Source organism: Phyllobates terribilis, unplaced genomic scaffold (assembly GCF_046119375.1).
Source record: "Phyllobates terribilis strain yellow unplaced genomic scaffold, ASM4611937v1 Scaffold_130__1_contigs__length_5004896, whole genome shotgun sequence".
Lineage (NCBI taxonomy): Eukaryota > Metazoa > Chordata > Amphibia > Anura > Dendrobatidae > Phyllobates > Phyllobates terribilis.
Window position 1 is genome coordinate 330275 of NW_027362890.1, and position 21469 is coordinate 351743.

At 42.6% G+C, this 21469-nt stretch overlaps 1 protein-coding gene across 1 annotated transcript in view; it reads right to left on the reverse strand.

Moving 5' to 3' along the window:
• Nucleotides 1-21469, reverse strand: part of LOC141203898 (uncharacterized) — a 252388-nt gene that overhangs the window by 214576 nt on the left and 16343 nt on the right. The gene's annotated exons all lie outside the window — the stretch shown is intronic.

Below are 21469 nucleotides of genomic sequence, written 5' to 3' on the forward strand. Positions count from 1 at the left end.
TCTGTATGTATAAATTATGGATATACCGATTACAGTTTGTATGATATATCTTATTTCGTTTATGTTCAGCAAAGGCCCTGATAAAGACCATATTAGGTCGAAACGTTGGCCTGCTCATCTCTCAGGGGGTTTTTCTAAGTAAACATCCCTTGCATCTACATTGGAGTGCCAAAGTTTATTTCATTGCTTTTGGAATATATTACTTCAGAGCACCCCTCACATATAAAACAGGGAGCGACCCCTCATTTCTTCAAAATTCATAAGTCTGGGACATAAAATATCACAGACAAAGAAGAGCTCTAGGATTATAAGAATATTCTAATTTTATTAAATTACATAATAAAGATTACAATAAATTCATGTAAAATACAAGAATAGCTCAAAAAGTGCAGAGCATTAGATTGTGACTATCAGATTAGTAATGTGCAGAACTATGTGTAAAATAGGAAAGAATTAATAAATGATTAAGTGCTAGTGCAATATATTTTCACTGTATGTTAATAATTCCCTGCAGTTTATAAATCATATAAAGTCTTTTCTCTATTTTCTCCACTATTCCCGTCTCATCACTTCTACACGTCTGTATATTTTTGCACTTTTCTTACAGTTTCTCGGCATCTCCTCTCCATATTTGTTGGTTAACACACGCCATTTCCCTCATACTCCCTTAGTCACAATTTCTTTTCACACATTTGGGCAAATTATTTTTCCTACACTAATTTCACTTATCCAGACAATAAGTATAATAATACTCTTCTCCCATGGGCTCTTCTTGTTTAAATTAGTTGTACAGTTTTCACAGTGATAGGTATACGCTATAACAACATATGCAATTTATAGGAATCTGAACACATATATAGTATTCAAAAAATACTAAATAATCTGGATTATTTTGGTAATTCAAACATTCTCATGCGTATAATTCTTTTATATCCCCCTTATTCTCCTGTCAATATCCATACATATATAAAAACAGCGCAAATTATTTTTCCTACACTAATTTCACTTATCCAGACAATAAGTATAATAATACTCTTCTCCCATGGGCTCTTCTTGTTTAAATTAGTTGTACAGTTTTCACAGTGATAGGTATACGCTATAACAACATATGCAATTTATAGGAATCTGAACACATATATAGTATTCAAAAAATACTAAATAATCTGGATTATTTTGGTAATTCAAACATTCTCATGCGTATAATTCTTTTATATCCCCCTTATTCTCCTGTCAATATCCATACATATATAAAAACAGCGCAGAGAACCATCTAAGTAATAATGGGCGGTAATGCGCATGCGTCTCCTGAGGACCTCATAGACCTCACTCAGTGCGTATCATAGTAACCGCTCGCGTATCCTGCTTGTGGTTCACCTCGCACATGAAGGAGATCACTTCCTTATGAGGCGGCACAGGAACATCATGCGCAACGACACCACCCACTTCATGACATCAGACGACATTTATTATTGGCGATTGAGTAAAAACGTATCTGTAACTGATTGGTCCTGTGACATATTTAACCAGGCTATGCCCCCCACTTAAGACACACCCCCAGGAAGAAGCCAGAGCGGTGAAACGCGCGTTGGGGTAAAAGGGGACCGACTTGTATACAGATTGACTATTCCCTATGTTCATTCAAGTGAAATAAGTTTACCTGATAAGGATCCTATGTGGGGCTTAATTGTGAAGAAACAGGAATAGTGGATCAATAGAAAAAAGACTTTATATGATATATAAACTGCAGGTAATTATTAACATATAGGGAGAATATATTGCACTAGCATTTAAGAATTTATTAATTACTTAACTATTGTACTTCTGCATATTACTAATCTGATAGTCACAATCTAATGGTTGGCACTTTTTTGAGGTATCCTTGTTTTTTTACCTGATTTTATTGTCATTTTAATTTTGTAATTTAATAAAATTAGAATTTTCTTATGATCACGGAGCTCTTCTTTGTCTGTGATATTTTATGTCACAGACTTATGAACTTTCTAGTCTTATTGAAGTGCTATGTATCATTTTGGAACATACAATGATAATACAATTAAATGGTGCCTGGCTCCCCCACAGCATAGGAGATGAGGTCGGACGCCTTCTGCAAGCTCTCCCTCCTTGGCTTACTGTCCCCTCCTGGCTGTGCCCTTACACTGTCACCCCATACTACACCCCCAACACTACTCCGTCTCTATTCTGTGCCCACTCACACTTTTCTCCCCCCATTATTTCCCCCTCCCCTCCTCATACTGTCTTCTCTCACATCCCCCTGCAAACCATACTGTCTCCTCATATATTTACCCTCACACATCCCCCATACTGTGTCTGCACACATCACATCACCCTTGCTCCCCATACTGTGTCCGTATACATTTCCCTCCTTCGCTCCCCATATTGCGTACGCACCCATCCTCCCCATTCTGTGTCCGCACCAATCACCCACACACAAAATCTCTCCCACCCCTCCCCCCACACTAAATCACCCCACCCATACAATAAATCTTCCCTCACACTAAATCTTCTCCCAGACGCACAATAAATCTGCCCTCATAGTAAATCACCCCCAGCCATACCATGAATCACCCCCTATAGTAAATCTCCCCCCAGCCATACCATAAATCACCCCCATAGTAAATCACACCCCATAGTAAATCTCCCCCCAGCCATACAATAAATCTCCTTCTATAGTAAATTTCCCCCCAGCCATACCATAAATCACCTCCATAATAAATCATCCCTTAGCAATACCATAAATCACCCCCCATAGTAAATCACCCCCCACAATGAATCTTCATCTCCATTCCATCTTCGGTGTCTTCAGCTCTGAAGCACAGAGCACTTTCCACCAATCTGCGCCTCTGCAGCTGCAGCCCCGGTGAGTGGTGTCAGCAACGTGATCACATGACCTGACCCTGAGGTCAGAGCGTCAACGCTGGGAGCCAACAAGCTGCAGCGTCTCTGAGCCAGTGTCAGCTTGACATTCTGCTCAGAGAATGGCCAACTCCTAGTCCGGGGGGGCGGCAGAACGCAGCCGCCGGGGGAGACACATCAAACTGCCGCATTAGGCGGCCCGACTGCGCCCCCCTGCCAGCTGCGCCTGGGTCACATGCCTCTGCAGCTGGCACCCGGCGGCGATCACTCCCGCACAGCCTCTGTACAGGCGCGATCAATGAGGAGTAATAATATGTACCTGGTCATTAAGGCCCAGGGCACAGGTACATATTATTACGCCCTGCGTCAGAAAGGGGTTGAGGAGCAGGTTCCCTATACAGTTATAGCATATACAGTGACTGCAAGGCCTGCCCAAAATTTTGTAAAGCCTCAATACCCCTTTGAAGACACATAGAGGAGGTCCTGAGTAAAAAAAATGTCCCCATTATAAAGGAGCGGGTCTCCTATACTGTTATTGTGTATGCAGTGACTGCAAGGGCTGCCCAAATTTTGGAAAAAACCCAATGCCAATTTGAAGACACATAGAGGAGGGCCTCAGTTAAAGAAAATGTTCCCATTATTAAGGAGCAGGTCTCCTATACTGTTATTGTGTATGCAGTGACTGGAAGGGCTGCCCAAATTTTGGAAAAACCCCAATACCCCTTTAAAGAGACTTAGAGGAGGTCTTCATTAAAAAAAATTGTTACCATTGTTAAGGAGCGGGTCTTCTATACTGGTAATGCCCATGCACTAAGTGCATGGGCTGAAAAACCTTTATCCCTGTGGGGTATACATGAACATACTGTATAACCTACAGAATGTTAGACGTAGGCCTCTAAAAAAATATTCCTATGGGCATCATAAAAACCCTTACAAAAAAATTATGTGGGTGTTGCTTCACGGGTCACCCTGGTGATATGGTGGTGTAGGATAAGGAGAAGGAGGAGGACAACAGAAAATAGACAAAATCAGGAAGAGTATACCCATGTCTGGGTGTGAAGAGGTGCATGGGAATAGACCCCCCCAAAAAAAGCCACTGGATTTGACTTTATGTTCCGCTGCTATCATCCGGTGGTGATGAGAAGTCTGGCCCAATCCAGCCCTTGTTCATTTTTATAAGAGTCAGCCTATTAGCATTTTCAGTTGACAGGTGGATGCACCTTATAATACCCCGGCGACACTAAAAACCATCTCTGACAAAATGCTAGACTCCAGGACCTCCAAGGCATAGAGAGACAGTTCATGCCATGTGTCCTGCTTGGATACCAAATAGTTGGAAGGCACAGGGGGACGCTGGTACGATCGCCAAGGTAGTCCTTCAGCATCTTCTAAAACTTTTCTTTTTTGTCAAAGTAACCTGCGCATCATATTTGTGTCTCTCTCATCTGTACTCCTTGGTTGTCCAAGGTACTGTGACCTCTGCCGCCAGCAATTTCAGATGTGAATTTTTTTTCAAATTATGAAACAAGGACCTTCTAGTACTGCAACATTTTACTAGACCTCTCCACCACGGGAAGGAGAGATAGAAAGTTCTCCTTGTAACGTGGGTCTAAAAGTGTGACCAACCTGTAATTACTGTAGGCCAAAATGTGTACAACGCGAGGGTCATGAGAAAGGCAGAGGAACATAAACTCAGCCATGTGTGCCGGACTGCCACCAGCCAAGTCTTCCCTGTCCTGACCAAGAAGACCACTGTCCATGCTCCCCTACTCATCCTCCTCCTTCTCATTCTCCCTTTCCTCAGGCCATCCACGATGAATAAACAGTATGAATGTCGTGTGGGTAATACCGTCTGTAGGGCACGAAACCAGTTCCTCCTCCTCATTAGCACCCAATCCGAGTTGGGATGAGATGAGGCTGGGCTGTGTGGCATCAGCCTGTATGGTTCCTTGCTCCATATGATCATGCTGTGCCTCTTTAATTGTGAGCAGCGAGCATTTCAGAAGATAGAGAAGCAGGATGGTGACGCTAATTATGGCGTCATCGCTGCTTACCATCTTGGAGTCTTCAAAGTTTTGGAGGACGACACAGATGTCTGACATCTATGCCCACTCATCAGTTCTTATGTGCGGAGGTTGACCTGAATGCCAACGGGCGTGTTGAAGCTGCTACTCAACAACTGCCCACTACTGCTTACAAATAATTCCCAACATGTGCAATGATGAGTTTCAATGCGTGACGACATGGCACACCAGTCGGTGAGCTGGAAGCACATTGGCATATGGGCCAGCACAATGGCCAAGCATGATGCGTGTGTGAGCTCTCCTCATTTCAGAGCAACCACCAGGTTCCAGCCATTGTCACACACGACCATGCCTAACCGTAGGTTCAGCGGTGACAGCCACAGATCTGCCTGCTCTTTTACAGCTGTCAATAACTCTGCAGCGGTGTGCAGTTTGTCACCTAAGCATATTAGCTTCAGCACAGCCTGTTGCCGCTTGGCCGAGGCAGTGCTTCCAGCTTGCGATTGATGTGGTCATTTTGAAGATGGAGGCCGAGGAGGAGGTGCAGGAGCTGTACAATGTGGGGGCAACCCTAATTGACCCAGGGCCTGCAATCCTTGACTTCGGGAGGATGTGTTCCGCACCAGGATCCGTCTGGGTCCCAGCTTCCACTATCTTAACCCAGTGTGCCGTCAGCGAGCTGTACCATCCCTGGCCACAAGCACGTGTCCACATGTCCGCGGTTAGGTGGACCTTGCCAGCATTGTTGAGGGCACGCATAATTTTCTGGGACACGTGCTTGTGTAATACAGGGACAGCACACTGGAAGAAATAGTGACGGCTGGGACCAAGTACAGAGGGATGGCCGCCGCCGTCAGGTTGCGGAAAGATTCTGTCTCCATGAGCCTAAAAGGCACCATTTCAAGTGCAAGCATTCGAGAAATGTGTGAGTTTAGTAGTGTGGCCTGTGAGGTGTTGGCTGCTTATTTGCGTTTGCGTTCAAAGGACTGGGGTAGGAACAACTGAACGCTGTGCTGGGACAAGGACGTGGACGCTGACGGTTGCAACTCTGCAATGACAGGTGCAGGGCAGGAGGCATCTTCACCTGCATCATGGACGGAGGCTTGGCGTGCACATACAACAGCGGAACACGCAGTGGTGTCACCCGCAGACACTGTTTCTGTACCCTGGCATTCGGCCAACTAGTAGGGTGCTTTGCTGTCATGTGCCTGAGCATGCTGGTAGTGGTCAGGCTGTAGCTTTGCAACCCTTGCTGATGTTGGCATAGCAGAGGTTGCAAATGGCCTTTTGGGGTTATCTGGACAGTCTTTAAAAAAGAGCCAGACTTTGGAAGAACTAACAGTTGTACTGGCAACTTCCCTTGTGTTAGTGTTCCGGGAGCAGTTGCCCGCCTTGTGTCTGTGGCCACCCCACTGCTTGTTCCTGCCTGTTGTGGTGCTACGCCTCCCTCCCCCTCTGTGCTGCTGTCCTCGTTATGCATGTCACTTTGCCAGATTGGGTCAGTGACTTTGTCGTCCACTACCTTGTCTTCCACGTACGCACCCTGGGCCACCTCCTGACTTGATGGCAATTGTGTCTCATCATCATCCACCTCTTGCGACAGTTTCCCACTGTTGACTTTTTGTGACCGTGGCTGTTAAAATATTTGGGCATTGCTACATGCGATCTCCTGTAGCCCCGCTTGTATTGGGCCGGGCGAGAGGCCCGAAACTATAAATGGATAAGTGAACAGCTCTTCAGAGTGTCCAAGTGTGGGATCACTTGTCTACCAGGCACTCGGCATGGTGGGAGGAAGGAGAATCAGTGTGAAGAATATGTGGTCCAGACTCACGGCTACTGAGATGGGACCATGTGGAAGACAGGGTGGTGGTGGTGGCAAACTTACTGGAAGCATTATCTGCTATCCAAGAAACAACCTTTTCACACTGCTCTAGCTTCAATAGTGTTGATCTGTGGCCCCCTAGAAGTTCGGACAGGAAGTTAGTTCGAGATAATGTGGGTGTTTGTTGTGCTCCCTCAGCAGGCACAATTTTATCTTGTCCATGGCCTTGGCCTCTGTGTGCACCATTACCATCATGTCCACTTCCTCGTCCCTTGCCACGCAACTTGCCCATTTTAAATGGACTATAATATTTGGCATGCTCCCCAAAATTTCAGGATTATTACTGCAGTAATATCGACTCACGTCTGATGACCATGGTTTTATGCAGTCGCCTACTAGTACGGTATTTCTCAGCGACCAAGTGTGAATAGTTTTGACCAACATACACCTGCAAGACTTTAAATGGAGTGTAATATCTGATGTGCTTCCAAAAATTTCAGGATTATTACCGTAGTAATATAGGATCACGTCTGATGACCACGTTTTTATGCAGTCGCCTAATTGTATGGTATATTTCAGTGACCAAGTGTGAATACTTTTGACCAACATACACTTGCCAGAATTTAAATGTAGTGTAATATCTGATACACCCCCCAAATTTCAGGATTATTGCTGCAGTAATATGGGATTACGTCTGATGACTAGTGATGAGCAAATATGTTTGAAAAACAATCACCAATTTCAAATTCGGCATGAATATGGCAAATTGGGATTCATGATCGGAAACAAGCATTTTTTCTTAAAATCTGCAAAAATCAGTAACATTCGGTGAAAATATGGATGAAATTATTTAACACTTTCGCTAGCATAGTGGTGGTGTATGATGAGCGGGAGGATGTGTTTAATGACGGAGGGGCTGGGAAGAGCTGACCCTTTTTTTTCCCCTAACTTTATGTGTGCAAATCGCGATTAGCCAATCAGGGCGCAGAAAGCATCCACTCTGTCCAGACACAATGGCTTGTGCCGTTGGCTGCTGAAATCACATGTCCTCTCTATATGAAGAGCGGATATGTTGTGTCAGTGCCATTTCTGATTATAACAAGTCACAGATGCTGCTGCTGGATGCTGCTCCTGCATAGCGAGAGATTTTAGCTAGTTAGATAGGCGGTTGCTTCTAAGTCAGATTGTTTAGATAACTAGTGTCCTGTGTGTCTGTGAAATAGACCTTCCAGCAGATTTTTTTTTCTTGTGCCATTACTGTGTTCCAGAAAAAGACAGCAGGGCCCATGTCATAGGACTTTGCTGTGCATTGTGCTCCATGCTCGAGTATGTCTTAAAAAATCTATTTTTTCACTTGCTAATGTGATACAGCAAGCCCTACTAGCCCACCTTCTAATTTTGTGGGCTTTAAATTCAGCTGTATGCAGAGCAATTGAGTGCAGAGTACAAAAATATATATTTTTTCATTTGCTAATGTGATACAGCAAGCTATAAGAGCCCACCTTGTCATTTTGCGGGGGTGAAATTTAGCTGTATGCAGAGTAAAAAATATCTATTTTTTTCAGTTGCTAACAAGTAGTGATGAGCGAATATGTTCGAAATCCTAACTCCAAACTTACGTTCGACACGAATATGGCACATTCAAATTCGTGATTGGAAACATGAACATTTTTTATTAAATTTGGGAAAATTGGTAACGTTTGCCAAATAAGTGTGGGAACTTGATTGCGGGCAACTACAGCGTTTTTAACAGTTTGGCTAGCATAGTGCTTGTGTATGATGAGCGGGGGTATGTGTTAGATGAGGAAGGAGCTGGTGCTAGCTCAGAACAGGACATATCAGCAGCGCGTTTGTAATCTTTTTTTTTCCCCTGTAACTGTAAGTGAGGAAAGCGCGACTAGACAATCAGAGCGCTGGAAGCATTCACACTGTCCAGGCACAAGAGCTTCTGCCATTGGGTGCTGAAATCACATGTCCTCTCTATATAAAAAGCGGCCATATTTCCTCGGCGCCATTTTATCCATGTCACAGCCGGTGACAGACGCTGCTCAGTGTGCTCCTCCTGTTTAATGAGAGATATTAGCTAGATAGATGGGCGCTTGTTTGGAAGTCAAATAGTGTAGATAATTCCTCTGCTGCTTACCTGCGAAATCGAGCTTGCAGCACATTTTTTTCTTGTGCAATTACTGAGATTCAGACAGAAACAGCAGGGTCCATGGCATAGAACTGTGTTGTGCACTGCTTGTATTGTGCTGTATGCACAAATATCCCTTTAGTCTGTTTTTTCACTTGCTAATGTGATAAAACAAGCAAGCCCTTGTAGCCCACCTTTTGATTTTGTGGGGTTGAAATTCAGCTATCTACATAGCTTGTCAGTGTAGAGCACAAAAACCTTTTCTTTCGTTTGCTAATGTGACAGTGCAAGCTATATTAGGCCACTTTGTCATTTATTGGTAGGTGAAATTCAGCTGTATGCACAGTAAAAAAAAAAAATTCTGTTGCTAGGCACAGTAGACAAAAGATTTTTTTTGTGTCGCAAACATGATACACTCTGCTATAAGTCACCTACTATTTTAGTGGCATTGAACTTCAGCTGTTGTCAGAGTAAAAAAATATATTTTTTCTGATGCCAGCCAAACTACAAAAAATATTTGTATCTGTCACAAACGTGATACACTCTGCTATAAGAAAGCTACTACTTTAGTGGCGGTGAACTTCAGATGTTTTCAGAGTAAAAAAATAATTTTTTTCTGTTGCTAGCCAGAGTCCACAAATTTTTTTTTCTGTCACCAACGTGTTACACTCTGCTATAAGCCACCTAGTCCTTTAGTGGCGGTGAAATTCAGCTGTATGCAGAGCTTCTGCAGGGTAAAAAAAATCTATTTTTTGCTGTGACTAACATGATACAGCAGGTTAGATCTGAGTTTGAAATATCTTGGAGCACATATTCTATGTTATACAGGCCTCATCCACAGTCAAAAGATACTTTCTTCGATTCCTAATGTTATACAGCAGGGGACATCTCAGTTTGAAATAGTTTGGAGAATATCTCATATGTTATACAGGCCTCATCCACAGTAAAAAATACTTTCTTCTGCTACTAACATCATATACTAGAAGACATCTCAGGGTGCCAAGGGAGGGTGGTTCACTGCGATCGAGGGAGGTTGGTGATAGCAGAAGAACTGTTAGTGAAGGTGCAAGAGGCGAGGAACAAATGGAAGAGGAAGAGGTGATGGGGGTGAGCAACAGTCAGAACATGAAGAGGATAATCATCCCCTCTCTGTTGTTCGTGTTTAGCAGGAGGAGACAGAGGAAGCAAGCATCAGAATTAACCAGCCACCAACACAGCATGGGCTTTAAACTCATTGAAGAGCCCGACATACGAGTGCTTTTTTGCTGCACTATCTGCAACATGATCCCCGTATAGTTATGATTCGAAATAGTGCTGACTACTGGGTTGCCACTCTGTTAGATCCACGTTATAATAGTAAATTTTGCCAGATGCTTCCCACCCTGGAAAGGGACCCGCGAATGCTGGAGTATGGAAACACGCTTTTACATAACCTAAAGATAGGTTTTCCCCAAGACAGCAGTGAAGCACACAGAGTGCATCGCAGCTCTACACTTCCAACCTCCGGCACGTCAATTCGTCATCGCCAAAATATTAGCAGTAGCAGTAGTGTAAGTGGCAGAAGCAATTTTTGTGATCCCTTTCACGCATTTTTTAGTCCGGCTCATGCACCAGCACAACAGAGTACAAGTATGACACGTGGTGAACGACTGGAGAGGATGGTGCTCTCCTGATTGAGTCTCCATCTGCTGGGTTGGCTGTAGTGGAAGAGGTGTAGTTCCTAATTATACTATTTCTACTGTAGTGAAATTGATGCCACTTCGCTGGTTTCTGCCACTAATTTTCTGGAAATGTGGAGAATCCTAATTGAGTCTCCATCTATTGGGTTTGGCTGTAGTGGAAGAGGTGTCATTCCTAATTCTACAATTTCTACTGTACTGAAATTGAAGCCACTTTGCTGCTGTCTGCCACTAATTTTTGGAAATATGGAGAATCCTGATTGGGTCTCCCATCTGTTGGGTTGGCTATAGTGGGAGAGTTGTCGGTCCCCATTATACTACTTCTACTGTAGTGAAATTGGTGCCACTGTTTTGGTGTTAGGCCCTAATTTTTTTAAATGTTAACACTACTTATTGGGTCTCCATCTGCTGGGTTGGCTGTAATGGAAGAGGTTTTGGTCTCCATTAAACTACTTCTATTCTAGTGAAATTGATGCCACTTCGATGGTGTTAGGCGCTAATTTAGGGAAATGTGAACAATCCTGGTTAGGTCTCCATCTCCTTGGTTGGCTGTAGTGGAAGAGGTGTCGGTCTTAATTACATTATTTCTACCGTAGTGAATTTGAAATCCTAGCCCCCTCCACAACTAATAATATCAGCCCTCAGCGGACCCAGAAGCGGCACATCCATAAGATGTGGCAAATCTGGCGCTTAGCCTTGCTCTTCCCACTGCCATGTAGCGCAGGCAAGTGGGGTAATAGGGTTGGGGTTCATGTCAGCCTTGTATTGGTGACTGACATGAAGCCCAGGTTAGTAATGGAGAGGAGTCTCTAAGTCTTTTATTGAAATAAAATTGCACACGGTTTTAATAATTTATTTTTCGCCTAATCCGTTGAAGCCCTCGTCTCCTGAAAAAAAACAAAAATATAAAACAACCATATCCCTCACCTGTCTGCCATTGTGACGTAATACAGTGTGTCCCACGACGATCCGGGTCACTTCTACAGCAACCACATCAATCACTGATGTGACTGCTGTAGAAGACAGCACTATACACTGACAGGAGTGTAATCATCTGAAGATTACCAAAGGATTTTATGTGGCAATGTAGTGCCTAGTGTCAGAAAGCTGGGTTTGCATTCTAGGTCATGGGTCTTTCACCATGACAATGACCCCAAAGATACTTCAAGAAGCACCCAGAAATGGGTGGAAACAAAGTGCTGGAGAGTTATGAAGTGATGAGTCCAGATCTAAATCCCATTGAACACCTGTGGAGAGATCTTAAAATTGCTGTTTGGAGAAAAATATTAAAATCTGAGAGTCTTCAGTGATTGATACCTTTTAATAGCTAACTGAAAAGATGGTAACAAATTGCAAGCTTTCAAGACTACTCAGGTCTCTTCATCAGACATAGTATAACACAAAATCTGAAGAGTCACATATTTATACACAACATGGCACAGGAATAATGCAATAGATAAGACAAGTGATGTGAAGCAGAACTATCAGTATGGGAGAGGGAGAAGCAGTTGTGATGGTGAATATTAGAAGAGTTCATAGATAAGGAGTGTGAAAGTTTTATTGTCCTGTGATTGAGGTCTGGTCCATGATTGTGATGCCTGCAAACGGTTTGAGGAGCCCATGCCTTAGTTGATGTAGAAAGACATAAATCCATGCGACACATTCATTCCAGCTCAGAGTGTGTCAAAGATTGTCATAAGTTTGTACTTCCACATTTTCCTGTCTCTCTGAGATCTGAAGTTACCTTGCAATACAAGTAATTCCATGTCTATTTTTATTGGTGGGAAGAGCAGATTTTGTCCTTAACTTGCCCTGAACAAAGATGGCCGATTTGGCAGTGTGCATGGGTGCTGTGGGGCTGGGAATGAGCATGTGTGCGGGGCTTCCATCAGATTGGTCACGTGTCTCTGACGTAACAGGAAGTCATTCTTCCTGACCCGTGGCCACTCGGAAACGCCCCTCACTGCTCCTCTACCGGCCTGACACAGCTCGCATGCGCCGGTGATGCCAATTAAGCATCAGAGGCGCTCCTATAAAACTCCCAATTTGCACACTCCTCTCCACATGACCCGGGAAGCAGCATCTAGCGAAACACGTGTCAGGGCTGCACTTTGACATGGAGGGACGCATGACTTCTGGATACAGTATGGGTGAGCAATAATTTACATTTGGGGACCTGTTGGCACTTTAGAGAGGGATATAGGGACGGATTCTTTTACCCTTGTCATAATACTGGGACCCAATTTTGCTACTTTGCACAAGGACCCTTAACTGTACCAGATGCACTTTATTTCCCCTCTGTTGCCTTCGTGTTATTCTTTTCCCCTACCTTGGCTCTCTGCTCAGTCCTTTGTTTATCCTATTATTGTCTCCAAGATTTGTATAAGCTGTCCACAATGTAACCGATTAATAAACATAATTGCATTTTGAGCACTAGCATGGACATTCTTGATGTTCTTATTTGGGCCATTATGTACTCATTATTTTTGGTATAATTTCATGTCTATGATGCTGTGATCAGGGATAAAAAAAATGTTTGGCCACAGGTAGATCTATTCTTTTTTCTTTTATTGTGTGGCGATGAGAATTCATCCTTGTTCTAAGTTTTTGCCCCGTCTCTCCCCTACATACAGACCCCCAGCTGGACATTTGGTACATATAATTAAGTACATTACATGTGATGCAGCTGGAAGTACCCGAGATCTTGGGGTCCTGATGTGAGTTGGGATCTTTATCTTGTCAGTGTCATTATAAATGGACAGGTTTTACATTTTTTCTGGTTGCAGGGAAAGGTTCATGTAGCTATTGGAGAGGACAGGGAGCTTCTGACAATGATGCTTTTTAGATTTGGGGACTGCCTAAAACACAGAAGTGGGAGATCTGGAAATATAGATTGTAACCGGGCATCTTTTTGTAATAAAGGTTGTAATTTCCATGCAGCTCTCTTTAGCGCTGCCAAATTTGGATTGTAGGTGACTACTAGAGGCACCAGGTTGCCCTTGTTCAAAAAGGTCTTTTTGAGGCCACTAAGGTGTTTGTCTCTGTCCATAGGGTTGGAACATATCCGATTGTATCTGATGGCTTGGCTTTAGCCCATACAGTTTTTTTTATGTGTTTTGGATGGAAACTGAACTGACCCATTTAAGGTATGTTGGACGGTTAATTGGATGTCTCTATTTCATTGTTCTGTAGCTTAATGAAGGTGTCCAAAAAGTTAATTTCAGTACAGGAGTAGTTGAGTGTTAAGTTGATGGTTGTAAAAAGATACTTCTTTCCGTATATTTTTTCTATCGAGGACTTCTTATCAGATGTGATCGATTAATGACTATCACGATATTCTTATGAAAAAATGTATCGATTTATTCTCGGATTGTCCATTAAAAAGAATGATTACATAAAATAATTAAATAGTTACAGAGTGATTGTCCATTTGTCCATAATTAGCTTAATAATTGAGATTCACCCATCTTTCCCTGGGATCCTGGATGGTAGATTGCCTCTGTCTGTGTCCAGCACGTCTCAGGATGACACCATGGGTTTCCTTGGGCCTACATCAGCAGCTGGTTTACACACAGATCCTTGTCCTGTGGAATGGCAAGAGACCCCCCCCCCCCCCCCCCGTCTCTAACATGGGCTTTTATAGGCCTGTCATATAGCACCTGTTCTTCTAATTATGGTGCTGAACTAAAAATACACAAATAGCGCATGTCATCTAGAAACCCTAGCACGATGGCTGATGCAATCTTATGTATGGTACAGAATTCAGAATTAAGAATAAAATGAATATCCATAATTAATATTTAACAATGGTGAGATGAAATTGATTAAAGTGTTCATGGAACGTCTTAAGCTGTTGCTCAGATTCCGTCCAGATGATTAAAATATCATCAAAGTAATGGTAGTAGGCAAGAGCCCTGATGGGACATGTGGACAAGAAGTCACTTTCAAGCTTGGCCATTAAAAGATTTGCGTACTGTGGAGCCATGTTACTTCCTATTGCTGTACCAGTCTCTTGTAGATATATATTGTTATGTTATCAAATTCTAATAATTGTGGGCGAAGATGAATTTTGTAATTTTCACCACAAAGGTGAAATAATCCTCCTGGTCTGTTTGCTTTCTCTCCCAGTACCTTTTCCTTCTACCACTGTTAGGTTTCTGGGAAGTTATACTTGCTCCTTTTATTTTTGGTTCTCATTAGCTTGCCTTCTTTGCCCTATATGAATGTGTTTTAGTTTCTCACTCCGGGTTTTTCATATCTTATGTCACACTTTTCTTTCCCCTTGTTGACAGTGTGTTGCAGACTCCCCTCTGGTTCCTCAGGAAATACGAGAAACTCCTCAACTGTCTATTTGGTAGTTAGGTCCGAGGTGGTGTTTTAAGTTGTGCAGCTAGGGCCTTTCTAGTGTATACAGAGACCAGTTGGGTGTAGTTGAGTCATTCTCCCCTGTGTGGGTTCTCTCGTGGCTCTCAAGATGCGCTTTCTGGTTAAAACATTTCCCACATTTTGAACATGAAAAAGGCTTCTCCCCTGTGTGACTTCTCTGATGTTTATTAAGAGTTGATTTCCGTGTAAAATATTTCCCACATTCTGAACATGAAAATGGCTTCTCCCCTGTGTGAGTTCTTTGATGTTTGATAAGATTTGATTTCTGGTTAAAACATTTCCCACATTCTGAACATGAAAAAGGCTTCTCCCCTGTGTGAGTTCTTTGATGTTGGATAAGATTTGATTTCTGGTTAAAACATTTCCCACATTCTGAACATGAAAAAGGCTTCTCCCCTGTGTGACTTCTCTGATGTTTATTAAGAGTTGATTTCCGTGTAAAATATTTCCCACATTCTGAACATGAAAATGGCTTCTCCCCTGTGTGAGTTCTTTGATGTTTGATAAGATTTGATTTCTGGTTAAAACATTTCCCACAATCTGAACATGAAAAAGGCTTCTCCCCTGTGTGGGTTCTCTGGTGCTTAACAAAATAACATTTCTGGTTAAAACATTTTCCACATTCTGAACATGAAAATGGCTTCTCCCCTGTGTGGGTTCTCTGATGTCTGATTAGATTTGATGTCGCTATAAAACATTTCCCACATTCTGAACATGAAAACGGCCTCTCCCCTGTGTGGGTTCTTTGGTGTTTAACAACATCTGATTCATGTTTAAAACATTTTCCACATTCTGAACATAAAAAAGGCTTCTCCCCTGTGTGAGTTTTGTGATGTCTGATAAGATCTGATTTATTTACAAAACATTTCCCACATTCTGAACATGGAAATGGCTTCTCCCCTGTGTGAGTTCGCAGATGCTTGATAAGATTTGATTTCTTTGCAAAACATTTCCCACATTCTGAACATGAAAATGGCTTCTCCCCTGTGTGAGTTCTCTGATGTGCGAAAAGATTTGTTATCGATGTATAAGATTTCCCACATTCTGAACATGAAAAAGGCTTCTCCCCTGTGTGGGTTCTCTGGTGGCCATCAAGATTTGCTTTCCATTTAAAACATTTCCCACATTCTGAACATGAAAAAGGCTTCTCTTCTTTGTGGGTTCTCTGGTGACTGAGAAGAGATATTTTCTGCACAAAACATTTTCCACATTCTGAACATGAAAATGGCTTCTCCCCTGTGTGGGTTCTCTGGTGGGTATCAAGATTTCTTTTCCATTTAAAACATTTCCCACATTTGGAACATAAAAAAGGCTTCTCTTCTGTGTGGGTTCTCTTGTGTCTGAGAAGATATATTTTCTTTACAAAACATTTCCCACATTTTAAACATGAAAATGGTATCTCCCCTGTATGAGTTCTCTGGTGACTAACAAGATCCGATTTCTGGTTAAAACATCTCCCACAATTGGAACAGGAAATTCGATTGTCTCCTGTGTACATTTTTTGATGTTTAAGAAAATACTTTTTGAGGGGAAAACTATTTCCATATTCTGACTGTGAAAATGGCTTCTTTCGTTTAGGAGCAGTTCGTCTGTTAATGCCTCTTTTGTGACTGTGATTTTCCTTAGTAGTCGGTAATGAATCAGAAGTCAGGACCTGTTTTAAAGAATCCGATGACAGATCTTTGCTGTGAAGGGATGATGGTAAATCTGGAGTAATGGCATTCACTTCAATTGTATCCTGTGGGATCTCAAGATCATCTGATTTAGAAATTGAAGAGGTCAGCTGTCCCTCTGATCTCCTGGTACAGTCATCTGCCAAGAATAAAACCAATTATTATTTTTGAAGAAAATATCCTTGAATTTTATATTTCTGAACATTTAAACTGTCTGTAGAAATGGCAAGTTACGTAATAACATTGAATTATTCACTAAGACACTGACAGTTCACAGTCTAATAGAAAACCTCATAGCATGAACCAGTAGAGCGTCATCATCTGCCAGTGTAAAAACAGAAGTTTCTACATTATTATGGTCTCAAATGCTCCTGAAAAGCAACATGGCTTCCATAACCCAATTCAGCAATATCACTCAAATCTCCCCCTTGCTTCTGAGCCTTGCAGCGTGCCCAAACCACATTTAGCATCCATATATTTGGCATTACTCTAGTAAGAAGAACCCACTTAATTTATAGTGTGTGTGTGTGTGTGTGTGTGTGTGTGTGTGTGTGTGTGTGTGTGTGTGTGTGTGTGTGTGTGTGTGTATCTCCTGGAGTACAATATGAACACTATGTGTTAGGCAATAAAATAATATATTTGCAATTTTCAGTCTCCAACATCCAGGCGTGCAAATTTCCAGAAAGTGGTTGTGGAGTCAAAATAGTCACTACTCCTATAGATTCATTTCCTGAGGGTTATAATTTCCAAAATGGAGTCACTTTCTGGGGATTTCTACTGCTCTGATTTTCTGTCATTTTGTCATATTAGGGCTTCTGCAAATGGTGGGTCCCATCACCTCTGGGATCTGCTCCTGCGGCATCTGCTTCTGTCACCATACGTGGCCTCATTCATTCTGCAGAGAATCTAACTTCATGGTATATGTAGTCAAATGCCCATGTGGTCTACAATACGTATGGAAAACTATTCAACACATCAGGGACCGCATTGTCAAACACAAATCCACTATCCGTTGTGGCAAAACCTGGTTACTACTACCCTATCATTTCGCCAGGTATACAGTATAACAACTCAGGTTCCAGGTGATCGAACAAGTATCCAGACCCAGACAAGGTGATAACCTTATTAAAATCCTTAAACAGCGGGAGTGGTTCTAGATCCACACCCTTCATACACTGTCCCTCAAGACTCTCAACCATGAAATAGATTGGCTAACCTGATCTTTTTTTCAGACACGCTAGATCAGCTCTATAACCCACTCCTACTCCCCCTCTCCAAGGGAGTTCCTCAAAACCCTTCCCCTCTCCCCTGCCCTCCCACTCCGATCTCCTCCACCCCTTCCCCTCCCACTCAGATCTCCTTCACCCCTTCCCCTCCCACTCAGATCTCCTCCACCCCTTCCCCTCCCCTTCTTACACACAGCTCCTATGTGTCATTCTTGCAAATCTAAGTACATACAAGGGACATACCCTCACACTGTATAGTTTCATACAAGACTCCATACATTTCCTACATCCCTCTCCATTATTGCTTTAATCCAGGGCACCATTTGACCCAACCAACAGAAGTAGTTTTTTTCCCCCACCCAGATCAACCTCACTTTTGCCGCTCATCCACACACCGTGATGACAATATAACAAAACTATCGCATATAACCTACAGCACAAGCGCGGACTTTGCCCATCGCAATGGTTAAGCTACATGTGACATGACCATACAGTGAGCAGGCACTACCCAACAGACCCAGTCCCTGTGCCATGTCACCCGCCCGTGACACAACTTCCGGTGGGCGGGTATGACGCACGCACTTCCAGTTCGGCAGTAATTGCGGAAACTTACCTAAACCCTCCAGCTGCAACCAGAGACAGATGCACGAGACGAAGGAGCGGGAGCGCCAGAACGCCAGTTCACAGCTCCATTAAAGGTAGCCACCCAGCACACGTTGTGCAGACAGACAAGCCACCTGGCAAGATCATACAACATGCTTCTATACTGATCTGTTTGGGCACCTGTACTCCCTATATGTCTCTGCCCTGTTACTTAATAAGCTTCATTACTTATCTGAGTGGGGCCCTATATTGCTGATATGTCTCTGCCCTATACCTAACATGCCTTTATACTCATCTGATACCTAACTTATTTACCACCTAAGCTCTATCGTTCTACTCCTTGGCCTTCCTCTGGCTCCTTTATGTAATCATTCACCCCTTTTTGACATTATAAGTAATAATTATTACATTTGGCGGATCGCACCCGCTCAGACGCTGTGCGGGTACGACAGCCACCAGGTGTCAGCTGATTCTGACAGCTGACACCCATCACTCAGTGCCAGGAGCGGTGCCCGCTCTGCTTCCGGCATTTTAACCCCATAAATGATGCAATTGCAGCATTTAGCGAGCTAGCAGAGGGACAAAAGCGTTTCTGCTCTTGGGTCAGAGACCCCTTATAACTGCGATCAGACTGCAGAAAGTGAAAGTGGGACTAAAATATATATGATGCAAGATGCTGTGGTAGCCATGCTGGTTCAGTATGCCTTCAATTTTGAATAAATCCCCAACAGTGTCACCAGCAAAGCACCCCCACACCATCACACCTCCTCCTCCATGCTTCACGGTGGGAACCAGGCATGTAGAGTCCATCCGTTCTGCATTGCACAAAGACACGGTGGTTGGAACCAAAGATCTCAAATTTGGACTCATCAGACCAAAGCACAGATTTCCACTGGTCTATACTGTATGTAAGCTCATCAAGAGAATGCCAAGAGTGTGCAAAGCAGTCATCAAAGCAAAAGGTGGCTACTTTGAAGAACCTAGAATATAAGACATATTTTCAGTTGTTTCACACTTTTTTGTTAAGTGTATAATTCCACATGTGTTAATTCATAGTTTTGATGCCTTCAGTGTGAATGTACAATTTTCATAGTCATAAAAATACAGAAAAATCTTTAAATGAGGTGTGTCCAAACTTTTGGTCTGTACTATATATATATGTGTACCCATACCCATCAATAAATATTCTGAAAAAAAAAACTATAAAAGTACACATATTTGGCATCGCCGCATCCAGAACGACCTGACCTATAAAAATGTCCCACTAGTTAACCCCTTTAGTGAACACGGTAAAAAAAAAAAAAAAAAAAAAAAAAAAAAAAAGGCAAAAAACAGTGCTTTATCATCATCATACCGCCGAACAAAAAGTGAAATAAAATGCGATCAAAAAGACGAATGTAAATAAACATGGGACCACTGAAGACGTCATCTTGTCCTGCAAAAAACAAGCTGCCAGACAGTTTCCTCAGCCGAAAAATAAATTTATGCGATGTAAAAAAATTATTCTTCGATAAAATTGTTGGTTTTTGTTTATTCTGCCTCCCAAAAATCGGAATAGAAAGTGATCAAAAAATGTCACATCGCCGAAAATGGTAACAATAAAAACGTCAACTTGTCCCCCAAAAAACAAACCTTACATGACTGTCGGCCGAAATATGGAAAAATTATAGCTCTCAAAATATGGCAATGCAAAAACTAGTCTTTTTTTTTTTTTGCAAAGTCTTATAGTGTATGATAGCTTTCAATCATAAAAATCAGATATAAATCTGGTATCGCTGTAATCGCAGTGACCCAAAGAATAAAGTTGTCTAATCACTTATACCGCACGAGGAACGGCGTAAAAAATAAATAAAACCAATTCTTCACCTGCTGCTGATTTGTTCCTTCTGCCTCCCAAAAATCGCAGTAAGGCTCGGCTCACATTTATCCTGCGCTCTGTGCTGAGAGCTTACACCGGGGTTTCTGTGTAAATCTCTGAAATAAATTATTCAGACGGAAACCCCTGACAGAAGATTCCCAGTAATGAGGCAGATGGAGGCACGGTGGACGCCGTCTGGCCTGTGATCCCAGTGTCTGTCTTTTTATTAGGCGTGCATAAAAGTGCCCTCGGCCACAGTTTTGTAAACCTCTGAAAGGACACCGCTAAACAAAGGCAAGACGAACTCCAGAGTAACTTTGCTGCCTCATTATAGTGAATGGATTCCTTGGGATAGGGTTAGGATTATGTTGGGATTAGGGTTAAGGTTACGATTAGGATTAGGGTTGTGTTGAGGTTAGGATTAGACCTACGATTAGGGTTGGGGTTAGGGTTGTGTTAGGGTTAGCAGTAAAGAAAAAAAATGACGATATGGCGACTAGTGTTGAGCGCAAGTGCTCGCTACTTGACTGCATCAGGTGCTCGGGTATGAGCCTAGTATCGCGGGTGCTCAAGTGACATGCTCGAGTCTCCGCCCCATATGTTTCGTGTTTGTTATACAGCTAAAAAAAAAAAAACACGTGGGAATTGCCTACCATACACGTGCAATTCCGCAGCGGAAACGCTTTTAAAACACTTGGTAATACGTGCCTCATGGTCCCCAATGAAAATCTGCATGTTCTGTGCACGTGCTGCGGAATTTTCCGCAGCGGATTTTCTGTGCGGAAAAATCCGCAGCATGTCCATTATTTGTGCGTTTCCGCATGCGGATTTGACTACTCAATGCATTTGAAAAATGCAAGTCAAATCCATCTGTTAAAAACGCTGCAAAAAAGCTTAAAAAACGCGTGTAAAATCTGCAAGCATTTTTATGGCCAAGGACATGCAGAAATGCTGCGGAAATGTTCTGCTTCAATTCTGCATCGTGGGCACATAGCCATATAGGGTATCGGCGTACTCCGTTCAAATTGCGCAACAACTTTTGGAGTCTCTTCTTACCCTTGTGAAAATAAAAAAATTGGGGCTAAAATATCATTTTTTGTGGAAAAAGTTAGTTTTTTTTTTATTTTCACGGGTCTACATTATAAACTTCTGTGAAATACCTGGTGGTTCAAGGTGCTCACCACACATCA